Below are 23386 nucleotides of genomic sequence, written 5' to 3'. Positions count from 1 at the left end.
AGTTAAAACAATGTTAGAATGTGTTTTACAGTGTCTTTATGTTGTTTTTCACCAGAGATTTTCACGTGTTCGTTCGTATTTATATTGATATACATTGTTGATTTGCAAAAAGCTATCTTCCAGTATTTACCATTTTTCACAAACAGTTTCATGTGTCTCTGTTTAGCACACAGGTAAATCTACAGCTCAAATAGGGAAAAATATGTGAAGGATGTGTGACATTTGTTTTAAGAAGAGTGGTGCTGAGAGGTTCTTGAAGCGAACGAGCAACATCAGATCAAAATCCAAGCATAACTTTGGCGAGACATGTACTTCATGTGTACAAATAATTTTAAAAGAGAAAATGTGACACATATAGAGGTTGTGTGATGAGTCATTTGTTGTCATCATACTGCCATTCAGTAAAAAAATTAGCGCTCCTTTCAAGGCCAGTGGTCTCAACAAGCTGAAACCTGAAAATCTGACGATTCTGAAGAGTCTCCGTGTCTCAATAGAGCTCTGACGGCTGCTCCTGCAGTGAATGACTGCAGGCCTCTGAACAACTTGTTCGTATTGATGTCGAACTGTGTTGAATTCAGATGCTAATGCGCTGAGATGAAAGCTGCAGAAAGCGTATAATGCTGGAACATTTGCGGCCAAGAAAAATGCGAACAGCTTTTTTTTTTTTTGAGCTCATGACTGCATTATGTGTCTTCAGTCTAGCATTGTGTAATTTTAAATCACTGGCTATGGGTTTAGTCCATTTAGTTTAAATGTTCTGAAGTTCTAGTTCTGACAGATGGGTGATGAACTCGTAATATAAAGTGAAATTCCATCTAATCTCATGTTTATGAGACACCTGTGTTAACCCCCTGCTGGTTTAGAAAAACATCTGTACAAAGTTTCAATTGATGTCATTTACTGTGGAAATGAAGTATACATTAATTTAAACTTCCACAGAACTTTCCCTGCTGCACTTTTTATGCTTTGTGTAGTCACTATGCTGTGTTGTGCTGTTGTCCTCGTCAGCTCTTTGCTAGAATATATGCTGTATAAATCACAAAAAAAAAACCAGATGAATGAGTGTAGAAGTGGATTGTGCTTCATGAGTGATCTGACAGAACCCACAACTCAACAACGACGATGTTTTGATGGGTTTAATTTTCTATGTAACATCATCAATGTGTTTGATCAGTATGTTGATACCAACTTGTACTTTCTTTTTTAAAATAGTTGCACAATACTTTTTTTAAAGTCAGAGAAAGATGACCCTTAGAAAGATGAAACTTATTTGAGACCAAACATGTTTATTAAAAATACAATCTGTAAGAATGTGAAGCAGTTTAAGTGTATAAATTACTTTGTAAATGTCAGACTTGTTACGAAACTTTAAAAATGAGCTTTTGCCAACAACAGTCTGTAGGCAGATGGATGGATTCTGTGTACAGGGCTCTGGGAAAATCCAAAAGATGTGATGTTTATGCTGATTCCCAAGTGTCCTGACTCAGTGCCTCTCTTCCGCCCCTGTAAAGTATCAAATCTACTAACCGCAAATGCCAAATGTCGACACAAATTCCATGTAAGCACGAAAACAAAGGTTTTATAGTGTAGTCCATCTGGTCAAATAGAAAAAATACCACTGATATCGGATGGGAAATCATCAGCAAGGCGGTCGAATTATGTAGTGTCCAAATGCAACAAATGTTATTGAAACTTTGCTCTCACATCCTCCACACTTTCGTTGAGCTGTATTTCAGCGCTGGAAATATAGTTTATAGTCAAACTATAATACCAGTTTAATAATCTCATCTATCAACATGATGCTGGTCAGGTATGTTCAGTCTTGTGTCTCAATAATTATTTTTGGCTGATGTCCAGGATCCTTGTTCGTGCAAACTGAGTGTTACCATGTGCAGGAGCAGCACAATGTTGACCACAGCTCATTTAATGACTACCAGCATCATTAGTAACAGAGATCTTCTGAATGCTCCTTACAGAACCTGTAACATGCAACCAAAGCCAAAATCTTTTCCTAACCGTAACTACCATACTTTCCAGACTAGAAGTCGCTAGTTTTTTCTCAAGCTTTGAACCCTGCAGACAACAATGCGGCTATTGTATAGATTTTTGCGAGTGAGCTTCACGTCGTCAATACGTTTATCCTCGTCACATCAGAATGAAATTACCGAACAGGTCACAGTGGACCAGTGAAACTGAATTAAATCAAACGCACTCACACTAAATTCTTCAGATCAGTCATTTTGCGCTTCATGCACACACCGTCATCATGGAAAATACACAAAGAAATGCATATGATGCAGCATTAATGTTAAATGCAATTGATCTGCCTGTTGAAGAAGGAAATAGAGCCGCTGTACGTTAGCTTTGCATCAATGAATCAATGGTGAGACGAGTCGACAGCGTGAACTTACTCAGTACGTTTTACTGCCGTGTTACAGGCACTGTTTGGAAAAAAAGCATTTATTTAATTAAAAGTTTTAAAATATCCTTCTGTGTAAATATTTCATATTACAATGTGGACACCTGCAGCTTACAGTCAGGTGTGGCTTATGTACGTACAAAACTTCTTTTCTTTTTAAATTTAGTGGGCGTGGTGGCTTATATTCGAATGCGCTCAATAGTCATATAGAAATTATGGTAAAGAGTTTCAATTGCTTTTAAGAAATTAACAGATGCAATTAAAATACATAACAACAAAAAAAACTATCCATCCCAGCTGACCCAGTTCGACAAATTAGAGCAATTTAGAAGCACCAGTTAACCTCAGCACGTTTTTGGACTGTTTAGAAAGCCGGAGTACTCGGAGAAATCCCAAGCATGTACAGCGAGAACATGCAAACTCCATGTGGAAAAATCCCTTAAAGGGAAGGATGCGACCAGGGATCTTCTAGCTGCAAGGCAAAAGTGCTAACCACTAAGACACTGTGCAGCCCGAAGAAAAATTCAACTAAAGGAAAAAAAAAAAGAACAAAAACAAGTCATTCATGTTCCAGAAAGTGTATTACACTGTTATGCCTCTGTTGTATGTGAAAAATGTATTAGGGTTGTTCATCATGCCATATTGAGCTTTCATAACATGCAACACACCACTTGGCAGGTCTTCAAATGAAGGGCTTTCATTGGTTAACGCTCTGCACAGAAGACAGCATCTGAGTCCTGTGCTTTGTTCGCCCACCATCCACCCCAGCTTCCTCCCTGTGAGCCTGCTGCTGGAATAAATGGAGGAAAAAGAAGTACCTCTGGTTTTAACAGAGCCAGAAATTGCATTTGTCACCACAATGTAAATGGGAAAAGAATTGCATTTTACATAAATGTAATATCTAAAAGAGGGTTGCCATGGCTGCACAGTGACGTAGTGGTTAGCACTTTCGCCTTGCAGCAAGAAGATCCCCGGTTCGAATCCTGGGGTGGGCCTGGGATCTTTCTGCATGGAGTTTGCATGTTCTCCCTGTGCATGTGTGGGTTTTCTCCGGGCACTCCGGCTTCCTCCCACAGTCCAAAAATATGCTGAGGTTAATTGATTACTCTAAATTGCCCGTAGGTGTGAATGTGAGAGTGATTGTGTCTGTATATGTAGCCCTGCGACAGACTGGCGACCTGTCCTGGGTGTCCCCTGCCAGCTGAGATAGGCTCCAGCACCCCCCGTGACCCTAGTGAGGATAAAGCGGTGTATAGAGAATGGATGGATGGATGGGTTGCCATGGACTTTTTCTTTTTTGTGTTACTACTGCAAATGCTTTAATTCAGTTCAGCTACACTTGAAGCTTCTGTTCATAAAGGAAAGGTTTCAGATATATGTTTTCAAAGTTTATCAATCAATGTGCTTTCAGCAGCTCACAATGTTCTCCAGTTCGCATGTCCTTGTCATGTAAGAAATAGCCACAAAAAATAAGAGGAAAAAATGTATGAAAACTACTTTATCTAATGCTTTATTTTTAAAGGCAGCAAAACAATTCCATTTTCTCATCTGTCCACGAAGTTTCATCGAGCAGCTCGTTAACCTGCCTGAGGCGGTAAAGCTTGCAGAGTCAGTAATTTCTTTTAAATCACTCCTTAAGACCCACTTTTATAGACTTATTTTTGTGTGAAGTTTACTTTTAGCTTTATTTAGTTTTAGTGTTTTATGTTCTCTTTAGTTTATATGTGGTATTTTGTTCTATTTTCATTTTAGCAACCTGGTCTTTGGTGTGATGTCTCCAGTTCTTTAATTTTCTAACCTTTTCATTTTAATTTTGTACTTTTAACTTTCAATCTAATTCTATAATTATTTAACTGCCTAGTTCCCTTGTTTGATATGTGTACTAATCTAGTTATTTATTCATTTAACTTATCATTTTTACTCTGTATTTTAATTGACTGTGCTGACTTTGCATGTTTTGACTATCAAAGCACCTCGTGAACGTTGTTCTTAAGGCTGCTATAGAAATAAAGTTACTGTTATTATTATTATTATTACTGGAATTGGTCTGGCTCTGCCCACAGGTAACAGAATCAAACTATCCAAACTGCATGTTATCCTTGAGAACAGTTTTTGCTAAGCTAAGCTGAAAAACATGGGAGTGGCCCATAAATCTTAGTTAAGTCTCAGCAAGAACACAAATAACCATATGTACTTAACTTTTTCTTCAAATCAGTGTGAAATAGGTTCAACAAACTGTGATTGCTGTTTTAGACTTGTTGCTACTAGTTAAATATTTGACCCCCGTAAATATCTAAAAAAAAATAGAGATAGCTGTGCTCCTCATCTGTTTTCTGTGTTTTTCATCTCACACATAAAACCACAGAAGCGGAGGAGACAGAAATACACTGATAAAAGTACAAGACTTGACATTTTGCTTTTCAGCACTTCATCAGAACATTCAGTGAAAATGGACTCTATAAATACACCATCCACTTCATACCGACGCCTTGCTACTTTACACCGTGACATTTATGGATGTATTTGTCTGAATTCACTGGGACTTTTGCTTTGCTATTATACATGTTATTCATTTTTTAATGGAAGGTTCTGACCGTAAGATGTTAAACTGTAAATGACCTGTAAATGCAGTTCAGGCTGCTTGCATGCTTAACACTGATTAAAGGTAATTGGCAGTGCACACCATGCATGTGCTCCTGCAAGGCATGAGCATGTGCTAATACTTGTATATGTTTGTCTGTGTGTGTGTGTGTGTGTGTGTGTGTGTGTGTGTGTGTGTGTGTGTGTGTGTGTGTGTGTGTGTGTGTGTGTGTGTGTGTGTGTGTGTGTGTGTTAGTTGGATAGAGTTAGGAACCGGTTGAGTGACTGCTGGGTGTGTTGGGGTGTGACCTCGGTGACTCAGCCACTAGCAATGTTCTTCTTCAAGGTGAATGAGTCACAGCCTCCCTCCATGGGGAAATGTCTCTTTCCAACGGATATTTGCTTCTCCAACAAATATCTGCCTCACCTACAGCACGAAAACTGAACCGAGAGCATTTCGAAAACACATACCGGCGTTTAGAATGATTCCGCTGTGTGACTTTGCACAGGAAAATATGTTTCATGAATCTTGTTTGTTTTTGCCATCATTTATACAAGGCAGCTGTGGGCTTTTTTCTGGGGTTGGATTCATTTGCATTTTTTATGCATAACTGAAAGGTCATAGCAGTTCATGCAAAACTATGAAAGTACCTGTCGCAGCTGCAGTCACCTGTTTTCATTATCAAAAGCCCCATATTTAAATATGAATCATTATATTTGCCTATTAAGTGATTAGTTCCATTAGCTGGAACCGTTTTGCTGTTGTATAATTTATTGAAAGTGAGAACCCACCTCAGGTCGTGTCCTGCTCAGCTTGCTGAAAAAAATATCAGAACCGGTGACTCATTTGAGAGACATGCACTTTGGCTTGCCCAGCTTCTCTCCATTTCTTCTACCTCACCTCTTGTCTGTTCTAAAACTCTTTCTTCCCTTCTCGTCTCTGGTTGTTCGCCTATTCATCTCGCCTCCTTTCATCAGCTTTGTCCTGCTGTTAAACTGATTCTTGAGCTCATCTCTGCTACTCACAGAGTAAAAAAGGAAATGCATACTGCGCTATTCCAATACAATCTATCGCTTCCAGCGCTGTAAATATTTTCCGTGATATGAGTGCAGTCATCCAGGTTGAAGAGTCTTCATCTGTCCTGAATAAATCCTATCCTGAAACTGAGAATTTACAGCATTTTAGCCAGGTACTCCGCTGGACTTTTTTTTTTTCCCACGTTGAAGCAACATACGCTAATGCTCAAAAGTTTGGGGTCAATTTCATGTTTTCCATGAAAACTCACACTTTCATTCATGTGCTACCATTATTGCGCAAGGGTTTTCTAATCATCAATTAGCCTTTCAACACCATTAGCTAACACAATGTAGCATTAGAACACAGGAGTGATGGTTGCTGGAAATGTTCCTCTGTACCCCTATGGAGATATTCCATTAAAAATCAGCTATTTCCAGCTAGAATAGTCATTTACCACATTAACAATGTCTAGACTGGATTTCTGATTCATTTCATTGAAAAAAAATGTCTTTTCTGTAAAAAATGAGGACATTTCTAAGTGACCCCAAACTTTTGAACAGCAGTGTATTTCAATGCTCCACAGATATTACAGTTTGATATCTGGAGCATGCACTAAAAAACTACATTTGTTTTGTGGGCGAACCTCCTTTTAGAGCAGGATGTGTGTTTCAACACGTCGATCGGCTGTTGCAGCAGCAGCGACTAAATGAGCCACTTGTTGAGTGTACCACAATGCGGCACTGAGAAACGCAGGAAGAGAGCAAACAAAGAGCAGCATGGAGCAGACCTGCGTTTCTGGAAGCGTCATTTGGTGAGAGGTCACACAGGAGGTTAGCGTGATCGATGGGCTGATGGCTTCCCTTTGTCTCTAATGGGCTGGAGGAAGAAGGAGACTCAGAGAGGAGGAGATGAGATGCAGCAGCACAGATTGCAGACAGACTGAAAGAAAACAAGTTTATGGGGCATGACGTATTATGTCTAATCACTTCAAGTCGAATTGAAACTTTAATCCTCCTCACTTTTCGTGCGATGCGATTAAATGTTGATGATTCTGCGGCGATTTTGTGAAAAAAGTTAATCTGATTATTTTGATCAGACTCTAAGCTTCAGGCTAGAAGTGCGGGGTAAATATATGACTCCATTATCACTCAGTTAGCAGCTTTTAGCGGTGGAGCTCCTCGCTGGTGACTGAGGGCATCACTGTCATCAGGCCAGTTAGCGGTGATTCCCAGTAGACATTTTGTCCATGTCATTTCAACAGCAGCTGAGTCTCCAGCAGCTGATACACGCTCCATGTTGTGTTCGTCGTTTAGAGGGAATGTAGAATTCGCGGCCTGTGTTTCGCGGGTCTATTTGTGCTCATTAAATACATGAGACCATCCAACTCACTGCAACAAGTCGCCATATAACCACTGTATGCTCCGTACCACTCCCCCTTTAAGGAGGTTAATCGTCATCCAGCGTCTACAAAAAAGAAGACATAAAATCTAATCATACCTTATAAAACAGGAGCAGGAAAAAAAAGTGAGATGAATCAGTGAGGAGAGTTATAAAAAAAGAAAAAACACAATGAAAGACGGGGATAAATGGAGCCAGATCAAGGCGTCTGTCCTGCAGCCGTCGCTCATATTAAACCATCAGTTGGGTTGCATGTGGCTGCGAGCTGCTCAAGAGTTAAAGACAGTTGATGTTCTCTGGCAGCAGGGATGAGTGTGATTAGAGCTCTTTTTGTTGTTTTTTTTGGACGGTGCTTCTTAGGCTTTTTTGGCACCCGAAATAATGGCAGCTCCATCCACTTAAACAGATAATGACTGAACAGGCCCGTGGCGGCAAATGATGAGGGAATTTTAGTCTAAATGCTCGGGAATTTTGTCGCTAGTGAGGTGCAATTGGGGGAAAATAATTTAAATTGCAGCTTTAGGGTTTTTCAAATCCATTTATGAGAAAAAAAATGGCTGTTTAAAACTGCAAATTAACAACGGGTTCATGCATTTGATAGGATTTTTGATTGTAGCATCATGCGGACCTTAGCGTTTAGCAGGTGGAGTTACATTTGCATCCTGTCTGCAGAGAAGTTGAAATATGCCACTATTTCATACCGAGCAGATTACACCATCACGCTGGCCTTTTCATTATGTTTTGGCGGGCTCTTCAGAACAATAAAGGTCGAGTGTTTATAAGCTGCCTGGCTGTTAACACTCCTCACACATACTTATGCGAACAGCGCTCTGTTGAAATGGGTTGAATGCGGAGCTTTTGTTTGTTGTGTAAACTCCTTTTCCGTAGACTGCACTATATATTTTGTACTTTTCCACCTCCTGCTGCGCCAGCTTTAGTCAATTAAAGTGATTTGCCTCAAAGTATTTTCATTTGATGGCATGTTTTGTTTATTCATGATACAATAAGATAATGTAAAAGTAAACATCCAGAGCTGCAGATGGTGTGTAATGCTCTTAATTTCTTTCAAATGGAAAATTTCCTAATGGGAAAAGTCATCTGAGGGCGCCTGCGGTGAAACTGATGCCTGAGTAGTTGTGTGTGAACTGTAGAGTAAAAGCAGAAGTGCATTTTTTAAACTGAAAGCCATACACATACTCTCATGCCAAACGTGCTCCATTCATTTCGATGTGTGCGAGTGGTTTAGCGGTTGTGTTTAGGATTTCAGCTGTCTGCTCGGGTTTGTTATTTTCTTCAGGTTAGAACATGGCAGGAGCTGTTTAAAGGGTCACTGCAACCAAACTGATCTCATTAGAGCGCCATATATCCGTTCATGCAGGCTCTGCCTCCCTGCAGTTTTCCACTCTGATGTGACTTCTGCTCGAAAGAGAGAGAAAATGGTGTTTGAAAAATTTACCCAACGTGTTATTCAGGAAACAATGTCCCAGTTATGAGCTGCTGTTTTTTATAATGAGCTCTTTACAAATGTATTTAATTTGAGTTTTTCTCAATGAAAGTTTTAGGTGCTTACAGTAAATCTGCACAGGCAAGATTACATTAAGGTCTTATTGCTTTCTTTTCGCTTTTTCTTTTTTCATTTTGCTTATTTCACCAATTTGACATGTTGCCATGACTTGTCAAGTTTGGACTCACTGTATACTGATGTATAATTTTATTTTTGAACGTAATGTGCATTTACATTATGTGATTTATTACAGAATCTTTAAAATACATAATTATTACTAGTTGTAGGACAGAGTGGTGATTAAAAATATTAATTAATTAGATGCTTTGCAATGGGTTGATCACGAATAATAGCATTTTTTGTCAAATAGCAATATTTGACACAATAAGCAAAATTTTTCCATTCAAATAAAATATGGTTGACGACTGAATCAATGAGTAGACACACGTGAACTTAAATAACAAAAATGTTTGTTTTATTTATGAGTCATTCCAGAATTGGAGGACATTTGGGCCTCAAAATTTTTGAAAAATAAACCTTCTCTTTTAGAATTTTCTGCTCCATATTCATCAATAATAGGTAAAAAAAAAAAAAAAAACAAAACTATCTAAAGCTTGATTGGTTCAGCTTACACATCAACGGTGCAATTTTTACTCCATGTTTTATGTGTTGTTTGCTAACCGTACTCTAATCACAGTAACAGGGTTGCTAATCCATGCTAATGTTAGCTTTTTTTCCTCAGGAGTAGAAGCTAGATATTTAGCTAGCTGTTACTGCTGACCAAGAGGACAAAGTTACTGATGGAAAACATTAAAGAAAAAACTTTGAAGAATTTTTTTGTCTTATCCTGATAATATGCATAACAGGTTTTACATAAGATTCAGTTGCCAGAAATGGCATTTTGGAGGGTACGCCAGACTTATTTTGTATTTTTAGAAATATCTTCAAGCATTCTTTTTTCAATTATTATTTTTTTTAAGATTTGGACTCAGGAGTGATCTTTTATGGGATGGCTACACCATTTGCCGGTACTAGGACTGTCTTAGCTAACGTTAGCTCTGGTGCTCACAGCAACATGTATTGAGTATATCTGTGGTATTGAGGTGATAAGAAAACTCTTTGTTGCACAATTTACACACAGCCACGCTTTTGTCCAAACTGCCTTCTTGAAATTTTTTAAAAGAAAACTGTGCGCCCAACAAGCTCAGTCTGGTCTTGTCTTGCTTCCTTGTGCACTGACATCACTCAGTGCGTCCAGTGCATTTCTTTCACGGCTGGCAAACAGACTTTAGGTTCTTTACCGCCACCTACTGGGCTGGAGTGGTTATCAGTGTGCCAGAAATTAGTGAACTGAGAAAGGTGTGTTTAAATGTGGTGTTTTTTCTCAATTAAAGCGTTAAAGTCCCATCCCTAATTATTACCCATTCCCCGCTACACCAGATCCCTTGACTCAGATAATCCACAATGCAAAGTACGTGACATGAAAAATAGCATCAGTGCTTTTTCCCTGAACACTGGCATTTGTCCCAGCTGTCAGAAAAATTCGAAGCTCTGCATAAAATCAATTCTCCTGCCTGTGCAGCTCCACGGGCAGAAGAGGACGACCGCTGGGTCTGAGCTGCAGTGTACAGTTTAAATTAGTGTGGCGTCACTATGTAAAGTTCAGAGCTCATGTCACATTTTGACAACAGCTGGAGCGCAATGGACTGTGGCACTGAAAATGCAGAATTACCTGGCCAACCTCTTGACATGCTATGTCGAGTTATTAGCGGTGGATGTCAGAGTGTTTTGTTGTTTTTCAGAAAATTTGTCAAAATGTCCAGTTAATTAGCAGACAGGGTCCATCTTCTGTTGAAATACTGAGCTGGAAAAACAAACTTGAAATGACTGAATAAACAGTGATTCAATATAATTAACAAACAACACTTCAATATAATTAATTTTTGCCAGTGCTTTCAAATTTGACAAACAAATCAGTTTCATTGTCAAACCCGGTTTCTTTCAGTTGAGGCTGTTGGCCAAAGTAAAGTCCTATCTGTCCCACAACAACTTTGAGACAGTCATACATGTCTTTATTACGCCTTTAGCTAAACTACTGTAACTCTCTATATGCGGGTCTTGATCAGATGTGTCTTCATCGACTCCAGATGGTACAAAATGCAGCTGCCTGACTTCTAACGGGGACAAAGAAATGGGAGCACATCACTCCAATTTTAGCCTCGCTCCACTGGCATCCTGTCTACTTCTGAATTGTTTTTCAGATTTTATTGCTTGTTTTTAAGGTGTTAAATGGATTGGCACCTTCTTATTTATCGGCGCTTTTACATGTACATGCTCCAGTTTTATCACTGAAGTCGGCCAGTCAGATGGTCCTTAACGTTCCCAGATCCAGACTCAGAAACAGAGGCGTCCAGTCCTTTTCTGTGGCTGCACCCAGTCTGTGGAACCACTTACTTGTTCAAATTAGAACCGCTTGGTCTCTTGATCCCTTCAAATGCCTACTGAAGACATATATTCTCTGGCTTTTCATTGTAGTTGAGCGTTGACACCTTGGTATACGCCATTGTTTATCTTGCTCTGTATATTTCATCACAGATTATTTCCTGTTTTCTATTTTGAACTGTAAAGCACTTTGGTCAACCTTGGTTGTTTTTTAAATGTGCTAAATAAATAAAGTTGACTTGACTTAAAATGCAGTAGATTTGAGAACATCACATTCACTTTTTACTCGTGTTTTATGTATTGGCAGTTTTTGTACTCTAGATAGGTTGATTATTTTGCATGGGAGACATTCTACTTTTTTTATTTACTAGATATTTTTGTCCTGACGTTTTGTATCGATGAGTTAGAACTAACCCCCACATATCTGACACTACCTTTTTATGTTTCAGAATTTTTATTTCCAAAGACAACATGCAGTATAAAACTACAATCAACAAGTGTAACAAGAAAAGAACTGTATACCAACATATATACACATACCCCTACTCATACAGCGTGTACACGTATTACATTATGTAACATTACATATTACATAATGCTGAGAAAATAAATACTAAGGGAGGATAAAAAATCTGTACTAGTTAAGTAGGATAAATAAGTTTAAAAAATTAATAAAATAAATAATAAATAGGACAAATAAAATAGAGTATATTAAGAAAAAATATAGTTAAAGTGAAGAGGAAATAAGTAAAAAAACATTAAAATAAATGAGTAAATAGACAAGAATAATTAAAAGAATTATAAAATAGAAGTGAAAAAATACGGTAAGGAAATATATGAGTAAATAAAATTTTAAAAAAGTAGATAATATAAATTAAAGTAAGCATCGATACAAAACAATAATATATATACATAAATGCATACATGTGCATACAACTTTTTCTATAAGGCTTATTTCAAGAGTACAAATATTTTACAGTTGATTGTCTGGTATAAATACAAATAAAACATGGCAATGTATTATTTATATACTGATAAATACTATACACACATAACACTATACACATTTTAGACTGTTAATCTCTATTATTTAAGTTTAACATTTTCTTTACATACATTGTAGCATGTCAAATAAAATGGAATTTTTTTCACATTAAAATAAAAACAATCACACATTAATACTGAAGTAAATGGACAAAATACCAGAACTGGAAGACCTAGCAGAAGACTTTTGTTAAAGGATTTTCTATAACCATCTCTAATGTTTTGTAAACCTGAAGATTTTATTCAATCAAAATTACCCACATGAATCGATTTTCTTTTTCATACAAACAGTTTTTATATTACCCTCAAATAAATGTTGTGAAAATAAATCCAAATTCCAAAGTAATTATCATGTTATCACATCCAGTCAGCCGAGCCACAGACATTTAACACTCATGAACATCCCTGTCCTGCCCTTAAGCCTTTTTGTACACACAAAAAAATGCTTCACATCTGTCTCGTCACTGTCAGCATTACCTGAAAGATGACACCTCGGCCGGCTGCTCTGAGAACAACATGTTCGGTACTTTGTTAGATGCGGATGAAAACAGCACATCGAGCTGATGGCAGTGAAACAAAATAAGGCAATTATCACAATCACCCTGATGGATTACATAACAGCTGGAAAATATAAGAGACACATACACTACCAGTCAAAAGTTTGGACTCATCGTCTCATTCAATGCTTTTTATTTCATTATTTTCTACATTGAAGACATCAAAACAATAAAAGAATACATACGGAATTATGTTGCAGACAAAAAAGTGTTAATCTTCAGTATTAATTGAAAATGTAGAAAATAATAGAAATAAATAAAAAGCATTGAACGAGAAGGTGTGTCCAAACTTTGTACTGGTAGTGCACATAATTGCACATTCCTGAAAGTTAGCAAATTAGCAAACAGCATTATAATTATTGATCATTGCAGAGCATTACGATCTTTTAAACACTCTGGAGCAAGTTCAGGTGAGATGGTCCTGTAAAGTCATGACAAATAAACCAGTAAATGTTTGGGTGTGTTAGAGCTAACAGTGATTTATCACCTTTAGAAGACAATGATGTGTTGGGGTGGAAAACATGTGAAAAGTATGCAGTAGCGACATGCGACTGTTCAGTGACAAAATCCTGCTCCTCTAATAAAAGTGTTTCCCTGCTGGCTCTTAGTCTGATCTGTCGACTCTGCTGCTGCTAAAAATACTGCAGGTGAGTGGACGGGGTGCTCTGTGTGCATCTCTAATAAAGGATAAAATAAAAAACCGCAGTGCTGGGTGAACCCGGGAGGTGCGTAATACTTTGTTTTTATCAGACAATCATGCACATGCGCACACACAGATGCACACACTGGTCTGATCTGTGCTCAGACAGGCGTGTTTGTACCAGACTGAGTGGCTGCATTTTAAGTGTGTCTTGGCACCATCACTAATAATACCTGCCCTGCTCCAGGTGGCTTGGCACACTCGCCTATGCACTCACGCACGCGCACACACACACACACACACACACACACACACACACACACACACGTTATACATGTACAAACTGACAATGAGCACACATGTTCTCAGTGCCTTGTGACAGTTTGATAACATCTAGGAGTGAGGTGGAGGTTACCCGCCTCGTTCAAGGGCGCCCAGAGGCGATCTCTTGAGTATGAGCTGAGTGTTAATGTGTTGTAGCTGACAAAGTGTTATTTCTCTTTTGTCACATCAGTGTGATTTATGATTTTAGCTAGATGAGCATGTATGTGCATGGACATATCTTCAAAGTATGATGGGAATGCAAATCAAAGCCATGGGAATCTTCTTCATCTCCACCTTCGGTCCAACATGACGTGATCTTGCTGCTTTTTCTTACGACGCAGCCAAGCTAAACACAGCACTGCAGGCGCCGCCCTTTAAAATTAGGACTAGCCCGCAACGATGGTCAAGCAGAGTGGAGGATCGGCGCATGAGATCCAGGGACAAGCAAAGATCTGTTATTCAAATGATATACTACCATTCAAAAGTTTGAGGTCACTTAGAAATGTCCTTATTTTTGAAGGAAAAGCAGTGTTTTTTCAATGAAGATAACATTAAATGAATCAGAAATACAGTCTAAACATTGTTAATGACTATTCTAGCTGGAAACAGCTGATTTTTAATGGAATATCTCCATAGGGGTGCAGAGGAACATTTCCAGCAACCATCACTCCTGTGTTCTAATGCTACATTGTGTTAGCTAATGGTGTTGAAAGGCTAACTGATGATTAGAAAACTCTTTTGCAATTATGTTAGCACAGGAAGTGCGAGTTTTCATGGGAAACATGAAATTGCCTGGCTGACCCCAAACGTTTGAACGGTAGTGCATACATAACTATAAATGAAGAGCAAAAACTAAGTAAATGGATGAAAATGTAGTTTAGTGGACTGAACCTACCACACACTATTCAAAGACTTTCATGCATCTCTGTTAGACTGACTTATACCACACAAAATTGTTACTACACTGAGAAAGTACCTAAGTACTCATTTCTGTTAAGGGTAAGGTGTCATTTACTAAACAATGACCCCCATTATTTGAAGATGCATCAATATCAGAATTTTTTACTTTAAGAAAGAGTCCAGTAACAATCGGGCAGTAATTGGTGAAAGTTTGCTTGAAGGCTTTCAAACCCTTTCTGATGGAAATCTCATATTTTCCGTACTTAACTGGAAAAACAAAAACAGAAGAACTATGGGACCAAAAAAATGAATAAAAATACTACAGTGCCAACTTTATTTTAAACCTAATATCTTCTGTTTGTGCATTTTAAATGCACTTGTTTAGTACATGGTTTGGCTACAACGAGTTTAAACATGAAGGGCGGCTATTGGTCAAAATTTAGACTTTAGATGTAATACACAAATTCTGTGTTTGTGTGCAGAAAAAATGTCTAAGAGATAAAATTATGCAATTTTGTCGACATCTATTCTGATGCAGTCAGAAAGTGAGGTCTAAAAAGTAAAGCAGCACAACAACAAGGTCGTTTGCAACGACTTCAGAGACATCTGCAATAACTGCAATGTCTCGCATGAAGATTAAAGAAGGCCATTAAAACTGTGGAGATCTCCCTTGACACTTTTAGGTCCTCCTCAGGGGCCTCACGAGTCCAAACCGTGACCTTTAATCATCACATTATGAAACAATATTATGATCACTAATGACAACCCACAGTCCCAGTGAGCAGTCTGTGTCTGAACTCCCTCTAATAGTCCCTATAAAATGTGTTGACAGCGGTCTGCGTATCCAGAGTAACTGGAACAAATGGAAAGAAATCTGGGGAAAAAGAAATGTTGCTGTTGAATTTTTTATGTGTGTTCTTTTTTTCAGCGCCGGGAGCACCGCAAGCAATATTCTCCTCATAATTTATTACAGTGGAGTGAAGGCAGGACTCTTGGAGATGGATGTCTTGAAACAAACAAAATCAAAAATATCTGCACTGCTGCAATCAGAAGTAAATGTACTCTAATGTCATTTGGCTGGAGAGATTTTGTGACACAACTGCAGGCTGCACTTTCGGAATGTTTACAGTACAATAAAATGTGGCGTAATGTTGCGTACTCAGGTCAGTTTAGTGAGAGGTTTTCTATGCATTTGTTGTGTTTGGCAGTGACTGTGCTATAAAGATTTTATTTAAATTATTTCACTGGTGTGAGAAACTTTAATGGAGACGCAGTTTCCGTGAGCAATTAGCAATTATCATTTGTCACATACTCTTAGAATAACACTGTGGAAAATACACAGCTGTAACCATTTAATTACTTGCCCCAGTCTACCATTTAATTGCCTATACGGCGAAGAGTCGATGGTCTGTATAGTTTCTGTAATCAGACCGACATTACTCTCTTTACATGCAGTTGTGCGCCACTTGATCTTGGTGTCACTGTAGTGTGTGTGTGTGTGTGTGTGTGTGTGTGTGTGTGTGTGTGTGTGTGTGTGTGTGTGTGTGTGTGTGTGTGCGTGTGTGCGTGTGCGTGTGTGTGTGTGTGTGTGCATGACGTATGGGCTCAGGGAGGTGTGAGAGAGCTGTATTCATTTCTCAGGTTTATTTGAGCTGAAAATGAATATCATATCCCCCCACCTCCTCTGCAATCCCCATTACAGCAGACACACACAGACACCCACACACACACACACACACATGCACTCATGCACTCATGCAAACACACACATACTACGTTGTGTTTATGTGCTCATTGCTCCATTTATTTTTAGATCAGAGACAGGATATTGGGTTTCATTAAATGTCCCGGGCCCCCTTTCTCTTCCCCCTTTTCCCTCCCTGTCCTACAATCCCTCCACCTCTTTCTCCCACTCACACACACACACACACACACACACACACACACAGACACACACTCTCTTTCCCAGGGGGATGGCGGTGTTGGTGTGGTTTCCTGCTTGTGTTGTGACGTGAGGCGGTTCTGCTCGCTGGTAAAAAAAGGCCTCTTTGTATATGAGCGTCTCTGCTGTTCCCCTCTTTTCCACTGCTGAGAATTTTTTTCCCCCTCTAACCCTCAGCTGACAGTTTGCTGTGTTAAGTCGCTGTCGTCATTCTTCATCTTGCTATTAGAGGAAAGAAAGACAAAGCATGAAAGGGAGGAAAAAAGAGCAACAACTGCAGGTTTGGATTTCAGCAGCTGCACCTTTCATTTTCACATCGCCGAGTGTGACGACTACTCCGAGGGCTTGCAAGCTGAAAACAGATAGTTTGATCTGAGGTTTTTTATTTTCATTAGCCTTATTGGCTGTATTATTGCCACGCTGGGCCACCCAGGATTATACAACTTTCCTCTTTTTATTTTTGTTATTTTATAATTATCGCAAGGCCATTAAGGCAAAGACCACAAGGCAGTTTCCATCTCCACACGACAAGGAAAACATTTGGCCTCTAACACCCAAGTTTGAATCAGCCAGTTCATACAATAAGCTACAATCTTGTGAGCTGACAGATCTTTCACTCGGGTCCAGTTGCTCCATTACACATGGCGGGCCCCGTCTCCTGGGCCCCACAGATCATCTGATGTGGTTTTTGGGGCCAGAGCAGCAGCAGTGGTGTCAACAGTCGTACTTGTGCTTCTGTCGCAGTTTGAGCAAAGACTATTTTTCTGTCTTCACAAACACACTCGATACACATGCACAACAGTTTTGTTCCACAGAGCACGCACCAGTGCCAAGAAAAACTACCACACATCATTAGCCCTCTGCCAGACAGCCCATTTTCCCAGTTTTTCTCACAGTGATTTGCTGCCCTGCAACCGACGTGTTTCCCCAAGTGACTCCGACTCTCTGTCTCCCTCTTCAGGAGTAACAGCTTGTCGGCTCTCAGGAGATCATGCCACTGATACTTGCACCGTGCCTCTCCAGTGCCCGCTTTGACAGTGAACGTTTTTCTTGCTTTCTGGTTTGTCGTGCAGTACCAGTCTACAGTTTGAGCAAACCTTCTCAATCATTGCTTTTTATTTATTTGTATTATTTTCTACGTTGTAGATTAATAGCAAAGATTAACAATAATAATGAATATTAATCTACAATGTAGAAAATAATTACATATAAACCGTTGAATCAGAAAGTCTTTCCAACGTTTTGACTGGTAGTGTATATTAATTAAATTAGCTTGATAACTTGATTTTTTTTTCTCCACCTGCACTTCGCTTTTAGTTCTTAGAAACTTAAAATGGTGAATTCATGCTACCATTTATGAAGTAATTTGTAACTGATTATAGAGGACGTCATTATAGTTGGTAGGACATAATTTCATTAGAAGCTGTAATAACTGAAAAAACTGAAGCAAATTATTATTATAATTGTTAAATCTTTTAGTAGAGCCATCATTAATGAGTTCCACGAATGACTTACCAGCCAAGCATTAAAAGCTTTTGGATTATTTTCTCATGACATTTCCACCTCATTTTTTAATATATTTAATTTTGGGTTTTTTTTCATCTATCAGCCACAATGTTAAAGCCAGCTGTCCAGTATTGAGTAGATCCCCTTTGTGCTGTCCAAGTCCAACATAGACATGATCTCCTACGATGTCCAAATGCTACAGGTGCACTGAAGTGGAGCCTCTGTGGATCAGACTTTCTCCATACATCCAATGGATTATCGATAAGATTGTAGTCCTGGGACAAAATGTGTTGTTCTGGGGCAACACATTCTGTCATGTTCCTTGAGCTGTTTCTGAGCAGTTTTTGTGATGTGGCAGGGCAAAATGTGTTGCTGGGGGAGGCTGTCAGGGAGGGTATGCTCAGTCTGCAACAATGTTCAGATGGATGGTACATGTCAAAGTAACATCCACTGAATGTGAATGACCCAAGGGTTCCAGCAGAACATTGGATTGTAAAGAGATGGTCAGTGCTATTCACCGCACCTGTCAGATGTTCAGACAGATCAGTGTCTAAAACAGGAGGATAGAAATTCTCTCACACTGAGTTATGTGTGCCTTATCTTTAAAAAGTCTTTTGGAGACAAGAAACCACGAGGCTGAAACAGTTACTGGACAAGCCGAGAGATGAAATGGCATCACTTTTAAGTAATTGTATTGCACTTTGCACTGAGGGAAGACACTGAGGAGAAGACTTGTCCTGAAGAGGTCTTTTTTTTTTTTTTTTTTTTACAGCAAATTGATCTTTGGTATTTCATTCCTCTGGAAATCTTATACTGTGATGTAAAGATAGTCAGACACAGTGAGAGGTGAAATGATTGATCATCTGTGTCTCCCTCAGTGAGTGATGAATTGCCTCTACTCCCAAAACGAGCCCTTACAACTCATTTAGACATCAGTGTGATTCTACTTCCCAGCAAGCAGTGGTAGCAAAATAATAACTAATAAGAGTGACAGTAACAGTAAATTTTACACTCAATCACCCTTCCAGTTTACTGTCAAGTTGTAAGACTTGAAACAGGATGGTAAATAGCAGCCTGCATATCTCTCCCGGCTTTTTTTCTGACCATTTTTCACCGTCGTTGCTGCTACACTTTCCAATCTGAAGATTAATTTCCCTTGAGCGTCCCACATTCAGCCAGGTGAGATTGAGCTTGTGTTGTATTGAGAGGCAAGTGGAGAGGTCTGGATCGTCAGAGTCTATTAGACAAAATATCTGAACATCCAATTTGGAGGAGTTTCCTTAAGGGCTTTTTAAAGACATTTTGCAATACCTTCAAAATAAACACGGTCTACTTTCTTTCCCACATAAGAGAAAAGGTGAACACTGCAGTGACACCAGGTCAGGTTTCTCTGCTGATGTGAATCCCACAAGGCTAATTTGTCTGTCACAAGTAGAGATGTCCAGATGGAAAGTGTGAACAAATGTAACATAAATCTTTACATAATGAATGTTTTGGAAAAATCTAACTTTTAAGCTTTGATGTGTGACTGCTATTTAAAATAATAGAGAACCTGAACACTTACCATTGTTTAATCTACTGTCTTGCTCATACTGTGCAGACGACCTTCAGTCAAAATACGTCAGCAGTGATATTTTAATAACATTGCACTAACATTAACACATATGCTTGTTTTCCACTTTTTTAGTCATCACCATGACTAGTTTTTTTCCCTTCAGTTAAACACAAAGCTTCAATAATGCAGGAAAATCGGTTTTCTTTAGAATCTGTCATCAGATGTTTCAGGAGAACCAATACAAGGGATAAAAATTGCATAAAAGATGCGTCACAGAGAAAAACATACAATACAAAATTCCTGTGGCTGTGAACTAAACCTTTTTAGTGAATCAAGCCTCCCACATTGTAGATGCTTGCTGTGTCCTGCGGCCTTTGTAAGCTCCACCTGGCAGTGAATGATGTAAAAGACTCCTGTTCTGTACATGTGTTTGTCAGCACTACAGTTAGCTTGCTGCCAAATGAACAACATGGAGTTTATTTGCGTAACTGTTACTAAGGTCATCACCACCGGTACACAGTGTGGGCAGATCTCCTGTCCAGGAATGGTGACTCACGCTAGCTGCTGCATTTTTGCAGCATCTACAGAGCAACAATGGGGATCGTTCTTTAGTAAAATTTTCCATGAGGACTGGTCTATCCCATGACCCACTCAATGACCACTAAGAAAAAGAAATAAACACACTCACCCTTTGCTATGACATTTAATCCGTGACATTTGAAGATAAAGCTTTTCTTTATATTCTGCAGATGGCCTGCACAGTTGATGGGGAGGAGCCACTGAACTGGCCATAAATCTGCAGTATTTTACTCGTCTCTTCTCACATTTAGAGCTGTCTTTGAGTTGGCCTTAATCACTGCTTTTGCAACATTAGTCATTTTCATGCTGTGGTTTTACACTTTAACTGCTTGTCTGGAAGTCAAGCAAAAAAAAAAAGAAGAAGAAGAAGGAGTAGAAGAAGAAACATTTTCTTCGCCACACTTTTTGAAAATAGGATTTTTTTCAGGTGAAAGCAGGAGAGGATTCACACATTTTCAGTAATTTCTAAATTGGAACAGGTGTACAGAGGTTTCAGATCAGGGATGTTAATGATTTATCACTGAGTGATGCATTGACGTAATAAACTAATTGATATATCAGCTGATTGGGCAGAAGTTGAGTGACATACACTTTACCTCTCAAAAATGCATTGCAGATTTGCTGTAGTGTTTGGTTTTACCACCAGGAGGAGCTTCATGCTGTTTAGATGGAGATGGAGTTACAGGTGTGTTGGCTGACTGCCTCCCTGCTGTTTCTGCTGATGAACTCTGCTGCAAAACGTTTTGGAGAAGGTGTCTAGTGACTGTCTGGTTGCTCAACCTGAGGCTCATGCCAATGCTAATACAGACTGTGAGCAGAGTGTCAGTTGGCAGAGAGCAGCTTATCTGCTAATGCTGCTAACGTTCAGAAGCAGCAGGACTCTGATTAGATGCTTCAAGCAACATTTAAAAAAAAAAAGATGAATTCTATCAGTGATGCTCTGCTCTGAGTGTAAATACATTTTAGAGATGACAGTAAATACTGTCAGATTTCCTGGACTGATAAAGTAACTGCAACAGTATTTGTGGGCATCTGTTCCATCTGAGCTGGTGTTTCCAGAAGCTGGACTAACATTAACTACAGTGAAGAAGTCACTCCATCATGGAGATCAGGTATGAGGGTTATTGTGATATATAACAACTGTGAAGAGATTAAAAACGTTGCAGGTTATTTACTGAAGAAGACTGCTGGTGTTGTTTTGTTTTGAATATTTTGAATCTTGTCAAGCCAAGTGATGAGGTAATTTCAAATCATGTCATTATTTTTTTGCTGTTTAATTTATAATTAAGTAACTTTGGGTTTACTTGCCCTGTGATGCACTACTGACCTCTCCAGGGTGTTCCCTGTCTTTACTCTAAGTCAGCTGGGATAGACTCTAGCCCCCCGCAACCCTACAGAGCAGTGACGTGCGGTGAGGTTCATGGCTGGTGAGGCACTGACTCCTCAAGAGTCAGATTCACGATTGTAAGAACTGAAAAAAGCATCTTATTTCACTATTCATCCAACAGCATGCAACTACTGATAATGCTTCATATCCCATCAGCATTCCTCTTTCAATTACACTCACAAACCATCCATCCATCCATTCTCTGTATACCGCTTTATCCTCACTAGGGTCGCGGGGGGTGTTGGAGCCTATCCCAGCTGACTCGGGTGAAGGCAGGGGACACCCTGGACAGGTCGCCAGCCCGTCGCAGGGCTACATATACAGACAAACAATCACACTCACATTCACACATACAGGCAATTTAGAATAATCACTTAACCTCAGCATATTTTTGGACTGTGGGAGGAAGCCGGAGTGCCCGGAGAAAACCCACACATGCACAGGGAGAACATGCAAACTCCATGCAGAAAGATCCCAGGCCCAGGCCGGGATTTGAACCGGGGATCTTCTTGCTGCAAGGCGAAAGTGCTAACCACTACTGCACTGTGCAGCCCTTAAGCAATTCATATGTACTGTAAACAAATTAAAGTACAGAGATGTGTGCAGACCTACTAGCTTGACGCCGACTTTGAATTTCCTCTGCTGAAGACAGCACTGCAGCGACAAAGCACCTGCCAGCTTGCGTAAGCCCCCTTGAGTTGAGGCAGAGTACTGAGTGCCTCACCTGCTGACTTTTCTCCGCACTTTATTGTGCGATCAGCAGGAATAGTCCTCTCACACATACATAAAAGACATTACACAGACTGCAGAAAGTCATGCAACCCAGTTTGTATTGGATCATGCAGTCAGACGTGAGGCACAGTTCGCCCCTGCCTCACCCGGGGTTTCTGCCCTAGATTTGATTGGAAAAACTCACATTCGGCAATTTTTACTCAATAAAATGTCAGAAATGTGTAGTCATACTGCAAATGCATTTTTAACACAGATCAGTGGAAAATATTAATATGTATTTATGTACACTTTGTTTATTCTTTTTTTTGTCATGATGACCGCACGTCACTGCTACAGAGTATTAAGTGATGTATAGATAATGGACGGATGGTATTTATTTGTTCTTTATATTCTTCATGTCTCAGAACCAATTTGTAATGGACATCATGTATAAATGGTTAGAAATAATCTTACCGGTAAGCAGTACAGCAGCTGATTATTTAAGTGTTCCAACAGTCCAACAGTTTGTTGAAGTTCAGACCAGAAGCTGACTTTGGCAATATATATTTGTGGGCGTGTCAACACAGTGACTTGCCAGATGTTTTCAGGGTCATTCAAAAAGCCCTCAAGTCCATTTGGAAGCCTCCACGAATCACTAAACCATTCACTTGTTAATCATTACCATTGCCGACTATTTGAAAAAAACTGTTTGAAATTTGTATCCCTATTTCAGACACTGTTCAACCGTCTGAAAAGCACTGACAACTCTTGCATTCGAACATTCCTAATTAGCACTCTACATAAAATACAGCTGAGTCAGAATGTCTTTTGTTTTGCAGTAATTTGACCTAATGACGAAAAGTGTGAGTGTCAAAGTTAC

The sequence above is a fragment of the Acanthochromis polyacanthus genome, chromosome 9 (assembly GCF_021347895.1).
Source record: "Acanthochromis polyacanthus isolate Apoly-LR-REF ecotype Palm Island chromosome 9, KAUST_Apoly_ChrSc, whole genome shotgun sequence".
In the NCBI taxonomy this organism is placed as follows: Eukaryota; Metazoa; Chordata; class Actinopteri; family Pomacentridae; genus Acanthochromis; species Acanthochromis polyacanthus.
The sequence above is the reverse complement of the archived record's forward strand: the minus strand, read 5'-3'. Positions refer to the sequence as shown.